This window comes from Equus asinus, chromosome 7, assembly GCF_041296235.1.
Source record: "Equus asinus isolate D_3611 breed Donkey chromosome 7, EquAss-T2T_v2, whole genome shotgun sequence".
Taxonomy (NCBI): domain Eukaryota; kingdom Metazoa; phylum Chordata; class Mammalia; order Perissodactyla; family Equidae; genus Equus; species Equus asinus.
In genome coordinates this window covers 48,134,699-48,155,843 of record NC_091796.1, presented here as the reverse complement: position 1 = coordinate 48,155,843, position 21,145 = coordinate 48,134,699, and the positions used below count along the sequence as shown (strand labels likewise).

Genomic DNA, 21,145 nt, shown 5'->3' with positions numbered 1-21,145 from the left:
ACTGTTAGGTGTCTAAAATCTAAGAAACGTGATAATTTTTTAATTTACAAAGTAATAAATAATTTTTTCAATATTTAATTTCTGTATTAGATTTTATATTAAATTCTGTATTTTTTATTGGATTGTATTTTGATTTCTGGAGTATTTACAGTCAACTCTTAATAATTCATAACTAATGGAGAGTGAAGACATACAAAGTTACTACTGAAAGGTAGACTGATCATTAAATAGACAAGTTCATGTATACATACATACAATCATAAAAGGCCAAAAGCTGGAAACAACCAACCCCTTTATTTATAGATGGGAAAACTGAGGCTCAGAGAAGTTAATGAACTGTTCAAAGTTACCACTAGTAGTGGCAGAGAAAGGATTCAAACCCCAGACAGTCAGACTCCAAAAACCAAGTCTTCTGAGATTCATAAGCAGAATTTTCATTAAGTAGCCAAAATGAATTTATAGCTCCAAACTGTTAACTTTAACTTTTTCTTTTTCTTAAAAGAAAAAAAAATATTACTCTATCAGCCAAGCCTCCTCCATGAGCAGAAATTTTAAATAGCCCTCTTAAAATTTCAAAATAGTTTTATCAAACATAATTCTAAATTCAAACCCAAAACTTATCTAAAATATAGAATCAAACAAAACTACAAAGGGTCAACATCTATGATAATAGGTTGTGCTAAAGAGTACTTTGGGGTTTTTTCTGGTACTGTTGTCTTTTTTTTTAACCTGTGGCCATGTCACACTCCTTAATCATTTAAGAAAGTTGGACATTTCCCTATCTAGTTTCTGTTAGCATGTTTTCGCTTTCTGGAAAAACAAAATAAGAAGACAAAATTAAAACAAATAAAAGATTTTTACATTACATACACTTTAATGTTTCCATCAAAACTTTTAGTTCATAGGTTGGTACACTATAATAACTGAAACATATTCCTAACAGAGAGAAAAAGGTGAGAGAAAATTTCCTTAGAAATTGAATATAACAATTAGTTAATCACATACAGATTAATGTCTTTCTAAATTTTAAATACATTCAACATCTGCCATGCAGATACCATACAATTGCATTAATTACTTCTAACAATTCATTACACCATATATATCTAAGGAGTTAAGACTTCTCTGATTTATTAACACTGTAATAGGCTTGATTAAATTCAAAATGCATTCCTTGATTAGATTACAAAATGCATTCCTTAAGAACATATTTTAAAAACTGTTTCTGTTAAAAAAAAAAAAATCCAGATGGCACTAACATTTGGAAACCATGAGCTGATTTTCATTCAGCAATCTTAAGCACACACAGCCCCCACATAATCAGACTGATAAGGACATTTTCTTAGTAAGTCAAAGCTTATAAAAACAAGGTAAAGGCATTCTTCCTTGTAATTTGGAATTTCTATACATTTAGGTCCCTAAAAACAAAACATAAATATAGAGTTTCATGATGCGAGTTGCATCCCATCTTAGCATAGATTTGGGAAGTCTAAAATGAAAAATCAGATAAATCCATCTACTATATTAACAACATAATTTTGAAGTTAGTTTTATTTATAGTTTCCCTTTAAAGAGGTAGGAAGAATAAGCTAGAAAATTATCATTGTAAAGTTGGTTGGTTACAGCAATGAAAAATATTTATTCTGAGAACTTTGACCTTAATATTAGAATCACATTGTTGTAAGTGGAGTAATATAGTTAACCTTAGGAATCTTCCCTACTTTGTACTCCTAATCTCAACTGGCTCATAACTAAACATTTTTGCTCCCCCCAAATGAGATCTACATGCCAAGGTGACATAGGTAAGCACCCTTTTCTCCTTTTTCACCTCATAAATTTTTTAGTGTTTATGAAGCTCAGCTCAACCACAGTAGAATTATTCATGGTACCACATTAGTGACAGGCAACGTTCTCTTCAAAGTCTTTGTCAGTCTGTTCTGACAGCTCTAACAACATAAAAATATAATTCACATTTATGTTTTTTGGGGAGGGAGAATACCTACACTATGCAATTTAAAACACCATAGAAAGGGAAATGGAATGCTGGATAATTTTTTCAGATATAGCCTGTGAATACAGGTTTGAAGACAGGGAAAAAGCCAATCTGGAGGCGCTGAAAACACGCACTGCAACCAAATGCATCACTCATAATTTATTAATAGAAAATCATCATTTCACTCTATTCATATTTAATACTCCTGCCCATATATAAGTCAACACTACTATTTTCTCTTTTCCTTTCTATGCTGAAAGTTAGCTGGATGCATAAAAGTAAGCACTGGCTTCATTTACAGACTGTGAATCTGTAATAAACATGATAGTTCCTGAGTTATAATTAGAGACAAGAAACACTCTCCATAGCATCATCCTCAAATACTTGAATCATATTCATCTTCCCTTAGCACATCTATCTGACAGCTATTAAAAAAAGTTTCCTTGGGGCCAGCCCCATGGCCAAGTGGTTAAGTTCAAGCACTCCGCTGCAGGCGGCCCAGTGTTTCGGCGGTTCGAATCCTGGGCGCGGACATGGCACCGCTCATCGAGTCACACTGAGGCGGCGTCCCACATGCCACAACTAGAAGGACCCACAACTAAGAATGTACAACTATGTACCGGGGAGCTTTGGGGAGAAAAAGGAAAAAAATAAAATCTCTAAAAAAAAAAAGTCAGTTGTGTTAAAAAAAAAAAAGTTTCCTTGACCTCGGATTTACTTGTTTTAAAAGGTCCATAGTAGGTTAGCTGAAGAAGATTTAATCTACATATACTGTTTTATAGTTGGGTATAACACATGTCTTCTAAACAATTTGTGCTGTCTAACTGATGCTAAAAAGAACAGAAAGACGTTTATTAATAAAATAAAATAACACATTCTCCAATTTACTATAATTTCTCCTTAGCAGCTATTGGTTATATTATGAAAACTTAAAAATCTATTTATGAAGGTTAATGCTTATGAGTTCTTTGCAGAGCCCAGCATGGTGTCTCATTCTTGACTTCTATGCCATTCACCTTGTGTCAGGGACTTTTTTTTAGGTTTAATTTTCATTTATTCTACATAAATGGGATCCCACTACGAGAAATGTTCTAACACGTGAAGTGTAACAGTATTTAAAACCCAAGTTATCTGGGCACAGGATCATACCCAGACATGGGACCCAGAGGGTCAGAGGCACCCAGGTGAGCAGCTAAGCCACATTAACAACACAGGTCTTCTGCTCCTACTTCTGCCCACCTAGATTTCAGCTGTCGGTTTTGTCTGATTTAAATCAATGTTAAACTACTTTATGATTCCTGGCCTATGGGACAGCTTACAAATGTGTATCAAGGGGGTGGGCATCTAGGGAGAAGTGGATAGAGTAGGAGAGAGGTCATTAATTCCAAGCTGTTTGCTACAGACAATCCACATTTGGTTAATTAAGACCAGAAGCAGACTGCCTTCTACTCAGCAATAAAAAGGAACAAACTACTGATACACACAACATAGTGAGTGAAGGAAGACAGGCAATGAAGAGCACAACGGTATGATTCCACTTACGTGAAATTCTAGAACAGGCAAAACTGACCATGCCTATAATGACAGAAAGCAGACGAGTGGTTTCCTGAGATGGAGGTGAGAGTATTGTTTGGGAAGGGGCACAAGGGAACTTTTTGAGGTGATGAAAATGTTCTATATCTTGTAGGAGTGGTGGTTACACACAGTATATAGGTTTGTCAAAACACATCGAATTGGAGACGTAAAATGCATTCATTTTATTGTATAAAAACTGTATCTCAATAATATTAAACTTTTAAAGTAATACATTATAGAACCCTAATAACTTCCCTCTTTGCAGAAAATAGCCAGTATTGCCAGTATTGGTGCCCCAGTACTCATCTCTAAGTTTTCCTAACTCTATCCAAACGCACTTTGAGGATAACCCCATACTCCATCTTTCCTCAGTATAAGTCCATCTACAGCACACTTATTCTTTTTGGTACCTGGTGATTATTAAGGCCCTGCTCTGTAATCTTCTTTATGTTTTATTTTGCAATAGATATTTACACAAAGTAAAATAAATAAATAAATAAAAGGATATACAGAGAAAGGCAATTCTCCCTCAGATACCTATCAGTCCTAGAGACCCTGTTTTCCCCCTTTCCCAGCCTCAAAGCAACAAATGCTAACAATTTCTCATCTTTCCAGGGATGATCTAAGCCTACACAAATGTGTGTGTGTATGTCCCTGCTTTTTTTCTCCCAAGTAGAAGCATACATATTAGATATATCATTTTATACCTTGCCCTTTCTACTGAACTACAAATCTTAAATATATCAATATATATAAATCTGCCTCATTCTCATATGGATGTACAATCTTTGTCAGCCCAATGTTGGTGTACATTCATCTTGCTGTGCATTTATTTTAATTAGCAATCATTTATTCTTAAATCAGAAGAGTTTGGTATTACTTTCTCATTTGGTTAAAATTTAGCATCATCTGCTCATTACTTCTTATAATACAGATAGAGTTCAGAATCAAGATACAGATCTTACAGAACCAAGATACCTTCAACAAATAAAACCTCCACTTTGCTAGTACCACACCAAATGCCAGAGCCTATCCCAGTTTTATCCAATAAAACTTTCTACAATGATGGAAACATTCTATGTACGCACTGTCCAAGGTGGTAGCCACATACAACTATTAAGCACCTGAAATTTGGCCTGTTAAAACAAGAAACTAAAATTTTAATTCAATTCTAATTTAAATGTAAATAGCCACAAGTGTCTGGTAGCTACTGTATTGAACAGTACAGTTCTATACCAATACTGTGCTTAAATTTCTCTTTCAATTTTTTTTTCTGAAATATTTTCAAGTTGCCATTAAGGCAACAACCACGAAGCCAATATTTCTGATTTGTTTTATACTTTTCTCCCTGGAGGCCTAATCTCAAGACAGCAACAGAACTAAAAGAAAATGTTCTAAGTTTTTGGAGGCCCTCATTTTGGGTGGAGGTAAAATGAGACCAAAACTATCATATAACATGGTCACTTTTTCAATGCAGACACTTTGTTCGCCTACTTTCTTATAGGTCTGCTTACAAACCCAAAAGCAGTTGAGGAAGTAAGAATGGTTTTATGTTAATTCAGATGGTTTTATAATTGCAGTCCCAGAGTTCCTAATTTTCTTTAGAAAGTCTATAGACACCAAGAATAGATCTGTTTCACAAATTGGTGCCAGAATTTCCTTGCACCTTATGAATCCAAGGATCAAGAGCACTCTGAAGCCAGTCTACCACAAGCTGTAATTCAACATACTTCAAAGCTCGTTTGAGATTTTATCTTTTTTGGACCAAACTTCAGAAGCTGAAACAGAGTCAAGACTCACAGAATTTGCATTCAAGTTCTGTTGGACACAGATTTGTCTATAACCTGCAAAACCTGAAAGTGCTTAACACTGGCTAAAATTCTCACTGACTTCAGGTGCTATAAAATCTAGACTGCAAAAACTTCATGATTTTAAAGTTAACATGGGAACACAATATTCAAATGAGTAAAATGAAAGGTATAGTTGAGGTTGATGACACAAAAATTTGAAAACTAAAGAGGAAACACTTCTTTAAGAAAGTTTTTTAATGATATGCAAGTTAGTATGCTTTTATTTTACCTGTCACTTCCATTAAAAAGGTCTTAAAATTACCATAATCCTGGAAAAGATACTGCTATGCTTTATATGTTCTTCCAGGTTTTATCATTAAACTTATATTGAAGGTAGATAAATAGGGAAGGATTTCTTTTCACTTAGGGAATACTGACTAAAAGTTAAAAAATATTTAGCACAGTTTTATTTTTTCTTGTTTAACATTATTTTGGCCATAGATATTTAAACCTTCTTTATGTACCTGAACAGTTTTAATGATATTCAGATGCTCTGGTAGATGTTACTTTTGCAAAGTTCACTGATCTAAAAATTACATTTATAGTTATCCTATTAGGCTTTAAAACAGTAGTTTTAACCGGTAAAGCAACTGTCAATAAATCATGCAGAATGTCTTCAACAAAACATAGAAGAGTTCAAATTCTTTAATGTTCTATCATAAATTAAGATTAGCGATCAAAAGAAGCAAAATCTCTCTTATTTAAATTTATAGGCCTTTAAGTCAATAAAACTCCTTAGGTAATAGCAAACTTCATTACAGTTGTTGATTTAGAAACGTTCAAATCCTGCAACTAATTGATTTCATTAAAAAAAGGGATTAAATTTAGTAGGCAAATTTATATGCTCCGATATAATTATTTGGATTGAAACTCATTTTCCTTTTATAGTTGTAATTCTTCCAAACTCAATTCCCATTTAAAAGGTATAGCCAAAACATTGATACCAAGGAAAAAATACCTCGCTCATTTCAATTACACGTGCTGATATTTCTCTACGGATAAGGCACTGATGTCGCTTCAGATAAGGGCCTCTCCGTTCACTACTGATGCTTTACCTTACAATGAAGTTACAGATTACAAGTGGTTTTAAATGAAACTACTGACCAGGAAAGGTAAGTATCACTATGGTTGCATTATTTAAACTCTTAAATACGCAGTGAAGTCACAAAGGGCAGCAAGTCAAGCTATGCATGATCCCCCTACTGGTGGCAGTTTTCAAAGAGAATGACAATCTGATTACAAAAATTTTAACAGAAAAAGATACATATAGACACATGCTCATCTTTAGAGCATATCTACAGAGACACTTGAGAGTATTACCATAACAGACACATTACAAATAGCAATAGAATATTACTGGGCAAAGAGCAATACTATTTCCATTGTTGTCAGAAATTTTAATTTCAAAACTTTGCATTAAAAAAAAAATTCTTGGTTAAACCCTACTGACAGAGTTAGCTATAAAGGTCAGGTTATGTTTTCCTATTTACCTCTATGGATTCCTTCAAGGCTACAGCAGAAACTGCATCATCCTCTTCATCCGTCAACTGATCCTGGGAACGGTAGTGAGTGCTATAAGCAGAACGCTCTTCTATTGTCCAGCCAGTCCTAAAATAATCCAAAGATTTAAATAAAAGTGAAATGTATTTTTACTCAAAAGAGATAATACGACAATGATCTGGAAAGTATAAAATTCACATGGAGAAAAAAATATTATGGCCTCAAAAAAAACCTCCAACCAACAATGAAATAATGACGCAGGTCTCTTGTCCATGCATGTGTGGACAGAAAATTTTCCCAACACTTTAAAAAATATCATTCATAAGTTTACATATCATTAATAATAATACTCAAACACATTATAAAAACTAAATGAGCAGAGAATTTTTCACTTACAATTATAGGTTCTCAACACTGTTGAATAAGTTATTGTATAATAAGGTATCCAGAAACACAGTTTTACTAACCTGCAAGCAAATTATAAGCACAAGAAACTCAGATCATTTAAAGAGAGCCAACAATTGCCCTGATGCTTTTTGGTTTTTAAAAAATAGTGATTTCACAAAAAGAGAATGTTTGCCCTAAAAATACCTGTCTTACCTCTTCCTCATTTCTTATAGCGTTATTCAGGGCCAAATCTTACCATTTTATGAAATGTTGGGACAACTATGATTAGGAGTGTTTAGGGTTCTTTGCAAGGCCAAAGTTAGTCACTTTGGAAAATACACTCTTTTAACTCCTTACACAATTTATGAAAAACAAGATAGATCTCAGACTACTGCTTTGATTTAAAGGAATATGGATTATGGATTCTCCATTAAAAAACTGCACTATGAATTTCTGTCAGGAGAATCCCAATTTTCTTGCTTGCTCGTAAACTGATAAATTGCTCAGTTTACTATAAAGGAAGGAGGAGTCTACACTGTAATAAATCAGAACACCTGTAGCAGAGTCCAGGTTCTGTCACTTGCAAGTTGTGTAACCTTGGAAGATCACTTCAGTCTTACGAGCTTCAGTTTCCTCACCCATGAATTAAGGGGCAGACTAAATAATCATTTAGGCTTTTTTCCAAAACCAATAAGAGGCCCTTACATTCACAGAATCAAAATGAAAAAGACTTATGAACAGAAAATACCTGCAAGTACATGTTGATAAACAACTAATTCATAAGCCAAATTTCAAGCTTCATATAATCGCCTCCATTAAAATGGTATAATCAACAAGATTTTAACTGTTAACACTGAAACTATCTTATATTCTTTACGTTTTTTAAAATGTTCTTTAGGTTTTATGAAAGATAAGTGAATCCATAAAATTACCTCTCTTGACTGCTGAAGGCTATTCTTAGGAACGAACTCTGAAGCTATGAATACTGTCATCAAAGCATTCAATAAAGAAGCAGCTATCAGTGGATTTTACCTTGGATATAAAGAAGTCACTAAGACAACACCATTCACACATAAAGTAGAACCCTAAAATTATCTATATATAAAATTAAAAGTATTAACATGACAATTATGCTCTATTTAACAACATTTAAAATACCAACTGATAAAAATTGGGAGAAAAACTGATACACTGGGAGTTTCAAAGTACACTGTAGCTTATCTATGACAAATCTGGCCTTCCTATTCTTAGTTACTCAAAGTAAATAATACAAAGGAATATACAAAGTAATATATAAATAATACAAAGTAAATAATATCCTTTCTATTAAATATAACTTAGCATGCACTTGGGCTGTAAAGTCCTTTAAATACCACAGCTCCAATTTCTTATTCACTCTCCTGGACCTTTTGTTTGAGCTGAGTGTAGTAAATGTTTGAACTGAGTGTAAAAGAATGAGGAGTAGATAAGATTGATAAAGAAAGGGAAAAAGGGAAGGAAGAAGAATAAGAAATAATTATGTCTTTTGGAAGTGAGGAGATTTAAGAATGGAAAAAAAAAAGACTTCTGCTTCAATACCCTACCAGAGGAACCCCTTCACTCCCCACCCCACGTTGCAGAAAACTACTATAAAACCTGGACACAAAACAAAAAGCAACTACCTAATGGAACTGGACAGTGAACAAAAGTTGACAGACTCTGATGGGGAATGCACATTCTCTAGGAGGAAAGGAAATGAGGAGCTATGTAAATAAGTTCCCATACCCAAAAGTTTTTCACTTGGGACCAAGTACAGTCCACATGGTGACACAACAGCAGCAAGGGCACATGTGGGAAAACCCAGTCTTTCTGTCTCTGGGAATTCAAAAAGCAAAGCCACAGAGCCCATAAATACCAAAGAAAGTAGGAGAATACCCCAAGAGAAAGAGACAGGGGAGGGATCTCTAAACCCTATCTATTCACATCTCTAACTAATACGCCAAAAAGATTCAAAGCAGTCATTTAAATACAAACTATCTGAATGCAGACCAGAGCTGCTGCCCAAGAAACAGAGTTTACAACCCAAAACCAGCCTCAAAAATGACCTGCTAAAACAAAGGAAATAACATTTAATGGAGAAAAATAACAGAATCCAGAAACTCTAGAACTTAACCTTCATAATACCAAGGATACAATCCAAAATTACCTGACATAAGAGTAAGTAAGACTGTGGAACACATTCTCAAAAGAAATCGAATTAAAAGGCAAAAAATGTCAGATTGGTTAACAGGGACCTAAATATACATTATCTACAAGAAACAGAAAATATAGATAGGTTAAAAGTAAATGGATAGAAAAAGAGATACTATGCAAACAGTAAGGATAAGAAGGCATGAGTGGTTGTATTAAGATCAGGCAAAATAGATTTCAAAATAAAATGTATTATATGACATAAATAAGGGCCACTACATAATGATAAAAGGGTCAATTAATCAGGAAGTCAACGATTGTAAGTATATATGTGATCAATAACAGAGCAAGAAATAAACAATTCTACAAGCATAGTTGGAGATTTTAACACCCTTCTCTCAGCAACTGATACAATTAGCCAAAAATAAGCAAAGACATAGAAGACTTGTCTTCACATGATTCGTCACCATGACTGAACATTTATAGGACACTACATCCAACATAGCAAAATACACATTATTTTCAAGTACATTTACTAGGATAATCCATATGTAGAGCCACCAAACAAGTCTCAACAAATGTGACAAGACAGAAATGATATAGGATGTGTTCAGTGACCAAAATGGAATTAAATTATAAATCAAAAACAAAATAATAAGGAAAATTCCAATTATTTGGAAATTAAATAACACACTTCTAAATATTCATTGGTTCAAAGAAGAAATCACAGTAAAAATTAGAAAATATTGTGAACTGGATAACAATGAAAATACAACATACCAAAATGAGTAGGATGAAACTAAAACAGCTACAAAGGGGAAAGTAGAGCTTTAAATGGCTGTATTAGTAAAGAAGATAGGTCTCTATCAACAATCTAAGCTTCGACCTTAAGAAACTATAAAAGAGAGCAAATTAAACACAAAGCATGGAGAAATATTTTAAACAGAACAAAAATCAATGAAATAAAAAATAGAAAAAATTCAATGAAATCAAGAACTGGTTCTTTGAAAAGATCAATAAAATTGATAAATTGCTAGCCAGACTGATCTAGGCAAAAAAGAAGCGAGAACACAAATTACCAATATAAAAAAATGAAAGCAGATACAACACTACTTATCATAGACATTAAAAACATAATATGGGAATATTATTAACAAGTTGGATAACCTAAAGAAAATGGACAAATTTCTTGAAAGGCAAAAATTACAAACACCAACCAAAGAAGGAATAGAAAATTTGAATAGCCCTATAGCAACTGAAGAAATCAGATTTGTAATTACAATCCTTCTCACACAAAAACAACTCCTGGTCCATGTGACTTCACAGGTGAATTCTATCAAGCAATTACGAAGGAAATAAACCTAATCCCACACAAACTCTTCCAGAAAACTGAAGAGGAACACTTTCCAATTCATTATGAAACGAGTAATACTCTGATTCCAAAACCAGACATAAATATCACAAGAAAAGAGAAATATAAACCAATATCCACCATGAACACAGAAGCAAAAATCCTTAACAAAATATTAGCGAACAACATATTAAAATGATAATATATCATGACCAACTGGGATTTATCCCAACAATATTAAGATTGCTTTACTAACACCCTAAAGTCTATCAATGTAATAAACCATATTAATAAAATGAGTAAAATCATATGATCATTTCAATAATACAGAAAAAGTACTTAGTAAAATTCAACAGATTTGCATGCTGAGGGCTCTCAGTAAACTAGGAAACGAAAAGAACTTCCTTAACCAGATTAAGGGTATCTATGAAAAATCTACAACTAATAACTCAATGATGAAAGGCTCAGTGCTTTGTACCTAAGATAAGAAACAAAATAAGGATCTCAACTCTCACCAAGTCTATTTAAAATTGTACTAGAGGTCCTATCTAGTACAATAAAGCAAGCATAACAAAGAAAAGGTATACAGATTGTAAAGAAATATAACAATCCTTATGTGCAGACAACATGATTGTATATGTAGGAGACCCTAAGAAATCTACAAAGAGCTACCAGACCTACCTAACAAGTGAATTTAGCAAGGCTGCAGTACCTTACGTGAATACTCAAAACAGAAAAAAACCACATTTTTCTATTTATATACTAGCAGCAAAAACAGAAAATAAAAATTTGGAGTCCATTTGTAATAGTTTCAAAAGATAAATACAAAAGAATAAATTTAATTACAAAACATTGTAAAAGGAAATTAAGATTTCAAAAGTGGAGAGATAAGCAATATTCATGGCTTGGAGATCTCAATATTGCTAAAATAAAAATATTCCCCAAGTGGATCTATAGATTCAATGAAATCTCAATCAAAACAACCATTTCACAACACTGGAAATTGACCAAAGACATACAACAAGTTGAAACGCATCTATTCAAGAAAAATCTACTGAATCTCAGTAATAATAGTGGATGCTGCTGTAGTTTTAGCCTGGATCTGCTCCATTTCCCCTCCTTCTAACTCTATAGCAAAGTTGCATCAAGATGGGGCAGGATTTAAATACGAGGCCTAACTTTATTTAGAGCAGGACTTTGAAAATTCCAGCTCAGGGCATTGTGGAAAACAACAGCAATCTCAGTGCAAACGGTCAGAAAAGGCCAACATCACAGCACATGAAGTCCAAATGTGTTTAGGGCAAGCAACAAAATGGCAAATGAGCCAGAAATTTCTAAGCTCTTAGAAATATGTTCAAAGACTAAAGAAAATCATACTTAAAGAATTAAATAAAGTATAATGACAAAAATCCAGCAAATAGAAAATACCCAAAAAAAGAGGCAAGTTATAAAAAAGAACTACATGGAAATTCTGGAGTTGAAAATTACAAGAACTGAAATGAAAAATTCACTAAGAGAGACTCAACAGAAAATTTGAGATGGCGGAAGAAAAAAATAACTGTAGAGCATTCTCACATGTACACATGTGATTGTATCACAGACAATCAACTGAAGTCACAGAAGAAGAGAAAAAAAGGCTGAAAAAAATATTTGAAGAAATAATGGTTGAAAATTTCCCAAATTTGATGAAAACATTAATCTACACATTCAGGAAGTTCAATAAACTCAAATAGGATAAACCCAGAAAGATCTATACCTAGACACATCTTAGTCAAACTGTTGAAAGCCAAAACAAAGAGAAAATCTTAAAAGTAACATGAAAAAAAAGACTCATAAGGTACAGGGGAAGCACAATAAAATGAACAGCAGACTTAGTATCAGAAACAATAGAGGACAGAGGTAAGGAAGAGGACATATTCAAAGTGCTGAAAGAAACTTTCCATGTCTGGTAAAACTATACTTCTAAATGAAGACAAAATGAAGATACTACCAAATAAACAGAGTGAGAGAGTTGCTTGTGAGCAGGTGTACCTTACAAAAAAAGAGTAAAGAAAGTTTTTAGGCTGAGAGAAAGTGACACTGAACAAGAAATAAAAAGAACTGGTAAAGTTAATTGTATATGTAATTCTAAAATAAAATATATTTTTCTTTCTTCTCAATTATTTAAAGCAACTACTTAATAATTATAAAATTCTATGGTGGAGCTTATAGCATACCAAGATGTAATATATATGACAATAAAAGTACAAAAAAGAAGGGAGGGACTGGAGCTATACTGGAGCAAGGAAACGACTCCAGAGAGTAACCCAGATCCATTGGAAAAAATAAACAAACAACTGGAAAAGGTAAAAAACATGAGTAAGGATAAAAGATTCAATAAACATATTTTTTCTCCTCTCTTTTCTTCTTAAAAATATATGAACTTAACATATATCTACACAAAAACTCGTACTCTAATGTTCATATCAGCATTATTCATAATAGCCAAAAAATGGGAACCTCAAATATTCATCAGTTAATGAATAGATAAATAAATATGGTCTATCCATACAATGGAATATTATTTGGCCATAAAATGGATGAAGTAATGATACACGTTAGAACATAGATGAACCTTGAAAGCATTATGCTAAGCAAAAGAATCCAATAACAAAAGACCACACATTAAAAGATTCCATTTATATGAAAGGTCCAGAATAGGCAAATTTACAGAGAGAGATATTAATGGTTGCCTAGGAATTGGGAGGGGATGGGTACTGACAGGCAAGAGGATGATTGCTAATGAGTATGAAGTTTCTTTCTGGAGTGATGGAAATGTTCTAAAATTGATTGTGCTGACGGCTGTACAACTCTGAACACATAAAAAATTACTCTGTCACTTTAAATGAGTGAACTGTACGCAATGTGAATTATAGCTCAATAAAAAAATATTTTCAAACAAAAAGTCAAACATATACATAAGATTGTATAAAGCAATAAATATAACACTGTATTGTTAGATTTTTAAACATATAGGGTCATCACATACACAACAATAATAACACAAGGGGAGGTAGGAAATGGAACTATATTAAAGCAAAGTTCTCATATTTTATAAAATTAAGTTAGTATTAATCTGAAGTAGATTGTGATAGATTAAGGTGCATATTATAATACCTAGAGCAACCATTAAGAAAATAATTTTAAAATATAGTAAAATATAAACAAAAAAATGATACACAGAAAATATCTATTTTATGTAGAAAAGGAAGAATGAACAACAGAACAGTATGATCACAGAAACAAACAGCAGAATGGCAGATGTAAATCCAACCACTCAATAATAACATTAAGTATAAATTCATTAAACATTCCAAACACAAGGCAGAGACTGCCAAACTGCATAAAAATACAAGATACAACTATATGCTGTCTACAAGAGACACACTTTAGATTCAAAGACACAAATAGGCCAAAAGTAAGAGAACAGAAAAAAGATACACCACGGAAACAGTATCCATATGACAGCTGGAATGACCACAGTGATTGTTACAGGCTGGACTGTGTCCTCCCAAAATTCTTATGTTGAAGACCTAACCACCAATGAGACTAGAGTTGGACACAGGGCCTTTAAAGAGTTAATGAAGGTTAAAATAGATCACAAGGATGAGGCCCTAATCCAATATGACTGGTGTCCTTCTAAGAAGAGGAAGAAAAACCAGCCATGCCTGCACAAAGAGAAAAAGTCATGTGAGGACACAGCAAGAAGGCAGCCATCTGCACGCTAAGGAGAAAGAAAGGCCTCAGGGGAAATCAATCTCTAAACATCAGAGCTAAAACTACAAAACTCTTAGAAGAAAACAGGGGAAAAGCTTCATAGCACTCGACTTGGCAAGGATTTCTTAGATACGACACCAACAGCACAAGGACAAAAGAAAAAACAAATAAATTAGACTACATCAAAATTAAAAACGTCTATGCATCAAAGGACATTATCAACATAGTGAAAAGGCAACCTGTGAATGGGAGAAAATATCCACAAATCATATATATCTCATAGCGGTTAATATCCAGAATATACAAAGAACTCCTACAACTCAATACCAATTAAAAAAACAACCCAATTAAAAATTGGGCAAAGGACTTAGACAAGTCTCCAAAGACAATAAACAATGACCAACAAGCACATGAAAAGATGCTCAGCATCACTAGTCTTTAGGGAAATGCAACTCAAACTACTATTAGATACCACCTCACGCTCATTAGAATGCCCAATATTAAAAAAAAACAAAAACAGAATAAGTGTCAGTGAGGATGCGGAGAAACTGGAGCCCTTGTGCACTGTTCGTGTGAATGTAAAATGGTGCAGCCACTATGGAAAACAGTATGGAAGTTCCTCAAAAAATTAAAAATAGAACTACCATATGACCCAGCAATTCCACTCCTAGGCATATATCCAAAAGAACTGAAAGCAGGATCTTGAAGAGATATTTGGACACCCATGCTCACTGAAGCATTATTCACAATAGCCAAGAGGTGGAAGCAACTCAAATGTCCACTGATGGATGAATGGATAAAGAAAATGTGGTGTATATATACAACGGAATATTATTCAGTCTTACAAAAAGAAACCCTGTCACATGCTATAACATGGATGAATCTTAAGGAAATTATGCTAAGTGAAATAAACCAGACATAGAGACAAATACTGTTGAATTCCACTTTGTACAACAAAGTGAATACAGTTGAAGCTACTGAACGTCACACTTAAAAATGGTTAAGATGGTAAATTTTATGTTATGTGCTTTTTTACCACAATTAAAAATTTTTAAAAAGGAAAGAAATTCTGATACATGCTACAACATGAAGGAAACTTGAGGACATTACACTAAGTGAAATAAGCCAGTCAGAAAAGGGCAAATATTGTATGATTTCACTTATATGAGGTACCTAGACTAGTCAAATTCACGGAGAGAGAAAAGAGAATGGTGGCTGCCAAGGGCTGCAGGAAAGGGGAAAGGGGAGTTATCATTTAAAGGATAGAGTTTCAGTTTGGGAGGATGAAAAGAATTCTGGAGATGGATGGTGGTGATGGCTGCAAGATAATGCGAATGTACTTACACATGGTTAAGATGGTAAGTTTTATGTTACGTGTATTTTACCACAATTAAAAAAAAAGAAATTTATAGGTGTAAACACCTACATTAGCAAATAAAAAGGATCTCACATCAATAACCTAAGCTTCTACCTCAAAAAACCACAAAATGAACAGAGCCTGCCTTGTAGCAGTCATTCAGTGAACGCCCATTAACTTGTACTGACATGCAATTCATACGCAAGCTTTAAGTAGACATGTATGTAAGAAAGAAAGTCATAAAACAATGTGAGGCATAATATACCAGGAGCTAATCATTCCAGAGAGGTTAAAGACCAAGAAATTTTAAAAGGGTGGGCAGAACAACTTGTTCATTTTTTTTTTGTTTTAAGGTAGACAAGAACAAGATAAAGGACCCAAATGAGGAAAAACTTTGGTATTAAGTAGATGAATCAAGACCAGGAACAGAAAAGAATGGCCAGGACTGCCTCAACAGAAGAAACGAGTAGATGAATCAGATAAGAGAGAAGTTCCCTGGCCCTCTGGTCTAATGTTTAAGGAGGAAGGGGTATGAGGACACTGAAGGGACCAGCTTGTGTAATTAGGCTGTACTGCTGGGGAATGCAACTAAGTCTGTGACTCCCCAAAGGGAATACTGCTGGTCTCTTGAGAGTGCTCACACTGAGAAAGGCAGGTGCTGCGCTCAAGAGAGCAGACAGACTGCCATGCATGTTGACAACCCTAAAGGACTTGAAGCGGAAAACAAGAAAGTATGTCTAGGCTCCAGTCTTAGACTAATCTCTGAAGGGGAAAAACTCACTTTTCTCCTGACTGGTTAAAGTAAGAGAGTCAGAAGTGAATACGGAGAACCTAAAAATCTCGATTTTGATATAGGCTTTAAATTTCATTTTAACACCAGAAAAACTTCCATTATCTAGATTTACCCATGTACAAATATACACATTCATCTACACACGTATATACATATTTGTATATGTACATATACATATATACATACTCGCACACACAAAAAGCTCTGTATGAATGTTTTTGGATCACTCATCTCTCATCCCACGAAAACTTGCTATTTTTAAAATGGAGATTCCACAACTTTACTTGTTCTCAAATAAAAATATATTCAAGTGCCTTCTGCACCACTGCATAGAACTCCAAGATTTTACAAAGCAGTTTATACCAATGATTTAGGACAATCACTTGCAGAACTGATTTCACAGTTTGAGCAAAAGATGCGTGTGTCATCCTACCGTGCATACTGGTTGAGTTAGGTGTTTGCATCCCTGGCGATAAATATTATGGACTGCATCAGGCCTTCAAAATAAATATTAAATTATTAAGGCAAAAGGAAAAAAGATGGGAAAACTTTTAATTTTTCAAAATTTAGATGCTGAAATTTTATAAGTATAAGGATTATAATACTTACTGTTTCCTATACCATGAAATGACTCCATGTTCTAACACTACCCAGCATAATCTCCAGACAAAAAATCTTGAGCTCTAAGGAAAAATGACAAAGATTTTCCAAGCTGACATATCTAGATTGAAACACTTGACTGATAAAAAGTAATTAAGTTATGACAGTTCCATCTGAGTCTTTCACCCAGACAGTACTACTGAACATTCAAAAATGATCAAACGTGAACTTTCAGGCACTGGGTACAGTAATGAAAACACCACTCAGGATGACAGGAACAGAAGAAATACCAAACTGACAAGATCAATGATGAACACTTTATAATTCTAACAATACTGTTCAGGGATATTTATAGGAAATATATCAGTTGTGGGCTTCAAAAACAATTTCCTCAAAGTCCTGGATAAATTCTAAAAAAAGAGAATTATCCTGTATTTATTTTAAACAATATAAACATACATGCATATAAATGTATAGAGGTAGTGCTTGAAATTGCAAAAGAAATTATGTTCTCTAAAATAGTTAACTCCAGAAATAGCTGAACTCCAAAATGCACAGAAATTTTTAGAACCAGAAAGATTTTATATGTGTGCTCTGTGTCAATTCACATATTAAACTCCTCCTAAGTCCTCCATGGTTCAATGTTCATAACAAAAATAACACTGTAATTCTATGATTTAAGTAAGAAAAAGATATATTTTCCCCTACTCTGCTCCATACAAACTTGGTCACCTAAAAGTGTTAGACCTCTACACAAAAGACAGTAATTGCTATAACCAGTGGAAGCCTAATGAAGTCTAGCAGTACAAAAATGATTTATAAGATGAAAGAATGATTAAATCACATATACTTCAGAAACAATTGAAACAAATTTTAACAAAAACAGAGCAGCTGAGAATTCTTTCCAGTTCTATAAAACCATCCCAACTTACCTTCCAGAGAGGGCCTTCATATCATTTCAATGGTTTGTAGATGACCTAGTGAAAAACATGCTTTCATTAAAAACGCATCTATTTCAAGAATTCAAAAGTTTTTCCTAAAAATTATTATATAAATGCAATCCATTACCACATAACTTATTACCAATCAGAATGTGGAAAATTGCTTGAAATGTCATATAAAGACAAAGAATTTAGGTATGTAATGGATATTGACTTGCATATTTTTCACTAACATTTGCTGACCTTTTCAGTGAATATGTTTTGAAGCTTACTTAACAGATCAATATAACTTATTTCAGTTTAGATTTAAATTATTTTAAACTGCCAGAATTTTTCCTTTTTTATGAATATAAAACTATTGCCAGAGTATATTAACATATATGTTAAAAACTACTTTCTTTGGGAATTAGAAGTGTCCTGCATTACTATGTTGGTTTTTTTCCAAAATAATAAACATATTTAAAATGACCTTTTGCCCCTTCATCTCATGTGCCCTTATTTCCTTTAAAGAGCTATGGCTATAAAGCTGTACTAACAATTGAGCTAAGTCATTTTGTAAGTGGTTCTATAAAATGCAAGAGAAACCTTATTTCAATTAAAAAAGGTTTTTTATTCCATCTTACTCTTCCATTGAAGCTCCGATGAGAATTCACCAACTGAAGGGCATGAGTCACATTTTAACAACAATAAAAAGTAACCAACACTACTTTTTTCCTCTCTTACTACAATTCTGTGACTAAAGACTCATCTCTTAATGTCCTCCAAAATGTAATAATATATTTTGAGGATTAGGGGAAAAGCTTCCACTGGATATAATGAGAGCACATCTAGTCATATTCTCCTGCTGACAAAGAACGTTTCAGTTTCACTGATTTTGGTGAATAATCTCCTGTGATGAGAAACAAGTTCCAAGAAAGAATCTGAACAAGAATTCAAATGCCATACTGTTGAGCTGACAAGGCTATCTGCTTTTATTCACTCACCGATTCCAGAACACTAAGATTTGTAAAGAAAATAACCTCCACGCTTCAGAAATCTTCTCCCCCGCCCAGCAACCCATGAGAGCTCACTGCTGGCAATGGACTAAAATTGGACCAAATCGCTGTAGGTAGTGGCCATAGGGTTTTATCCAGGTTGCACGAAGCAACAGCAAAGCAGGTAATAACGTCATATATCTCAGATATCCAACCAAGGTGAGGCAATCCTTGGAAAAGACAGATTTGCTGAGGTGTACACAGACCTGGATAGCTGTAAGGAAATCAAGTTCCATATCCTCAACTTCCATCTGTTTCTTCCTAAAGCTGACTTGCCTGAGAACCTGGGGAAGGTTATCCTGGTTCTCCTTTCCTGGCCTCCCCATTCTCAGTGACCCTGCATTGCAGGGTTCCCACTTCAAGAATAAAAGTTTTACCTCTCCTCCACTGTGAACCGAACTGTGATGTAAAAACTTCCAGGATGCTAAAGAACAGGAAAATTCCAGGCACTAGTACAGGCCTCTTTTGATCATCACCTTCATTATAAGGTAGAATGGAGAGGCAGAAGGGAAGACAATTTTCTTCTAAGTCTCACCTCTTCTACCCCCTAATTAGTGTCAAAGGATGCAGCACTTCTGAGAGAGGATTGTGGGGAAAGCAAAGCAAAGAATGTAGTAAAAACTGAAAGAGTGCCACTCTAGTCCACCTAGGTGACAATACATGGCAAGATTTCCAGGCCTTATCCATGTTTCTTAGATTAGTAAGTATTTGTAAAACAAAAGAAAACAATTTGTATGCTGAGACACTAATTTGCTGCCTCTATTTTTTTTTTTTTGGAGGAGGATTAGCCCTGAGCTAACATCTGCCACCATTCCTCCTCATTTTGCTGAGGAAGACTGGCCCTGATCTAACATCCCTGCCCATTTTCCTCCACTTTATACGTGGGACGCCTGCCACAGCATAGCTTGCCAAGCAGTGCCATGTCTGCACCCGGGATTCGAACCGGCAAACCCCTGGCCGCTGAAGCAGAATGTGGAAACTTAATCGCTGCGCCACTGGGCCAGTCCCCCACCTCTGTATTTTCATCATTCTTAGTAATAACAGTGTTCGGTGTCAAGATGTTAATCAGACACTTCTTGTGCCCCATCTCCCATCCTCTAGGCCCACTCCTGCACTGTAGCCAATAGCTGCAAACACTGGTTTAACCCCAGTGGCACCTCACATCCTCTCTCTATCCCAGGGCCTCTCTGCTGCTGCCATATGGGACACCCACATTTCACACGTGCACAAACCTGGAAGGGAGATAGTTAATATCCCATGAGGTAACCCTTAACCAAGAGGAACAAGAACCAAAGGATGAATAGTCTTCTAATATAGCCTCTGGGTGGACAATTTTGAGGCATATTTCACATGACTCCTCAAAGGGTCCTTAGCAGGGTTGAGCTGCAGTTGCCCACAGTGGTGACCCAGCTCCACCACAGACCCTTGGACTGGCTTTTCCTCCTTCTCTCTTTCAACCCTTCCTATCTCCCACTTCTACTCCTTGGGATCACTCCTCAAAATAAGCCACCTGCGGCCAAGCTCCTGTCTCAGGCTCTGCTGCTGAAGGGAACCCAGGCCAGAGTGTCTCAGTTGAATATTTTGCATGATTCCAGAAGAGGTAAAAATTTCCATGATTATTTCTATAAAATGACAGTTCATCTGAGTAAAAGGGATATATGGGTAATAGGTAAGTTAATGTTTTATATTTTCTTATATTATTCACCCAGTAGAAGAAACATTTTCATTAACTTTTGCCAAAACATTAGATACTCTAAATATACATTTATTTTTAACTTGGGCTCAAACCTCCTACTTGCCTGCATTTGCCTACGCTCATTTGTTTCCAGCACATTTGGG

At 34.5% G+C, this 21,145-nt stretch overlaps 1 pseudogene; it reads right to left on the bottom strand.

The window, feature by feature from the left end:
* Positions 1 to 724: 724 nt before the first annotated feature.
* LOC139045796 (oxysterol-binding protein-related protein 1-like) lies at positions 725 to 19,632 on the bottom strand (annotated as a pseudogene).
* Positions 19,633 to 21,145: the final 1,513 nt, after the last annotated feature.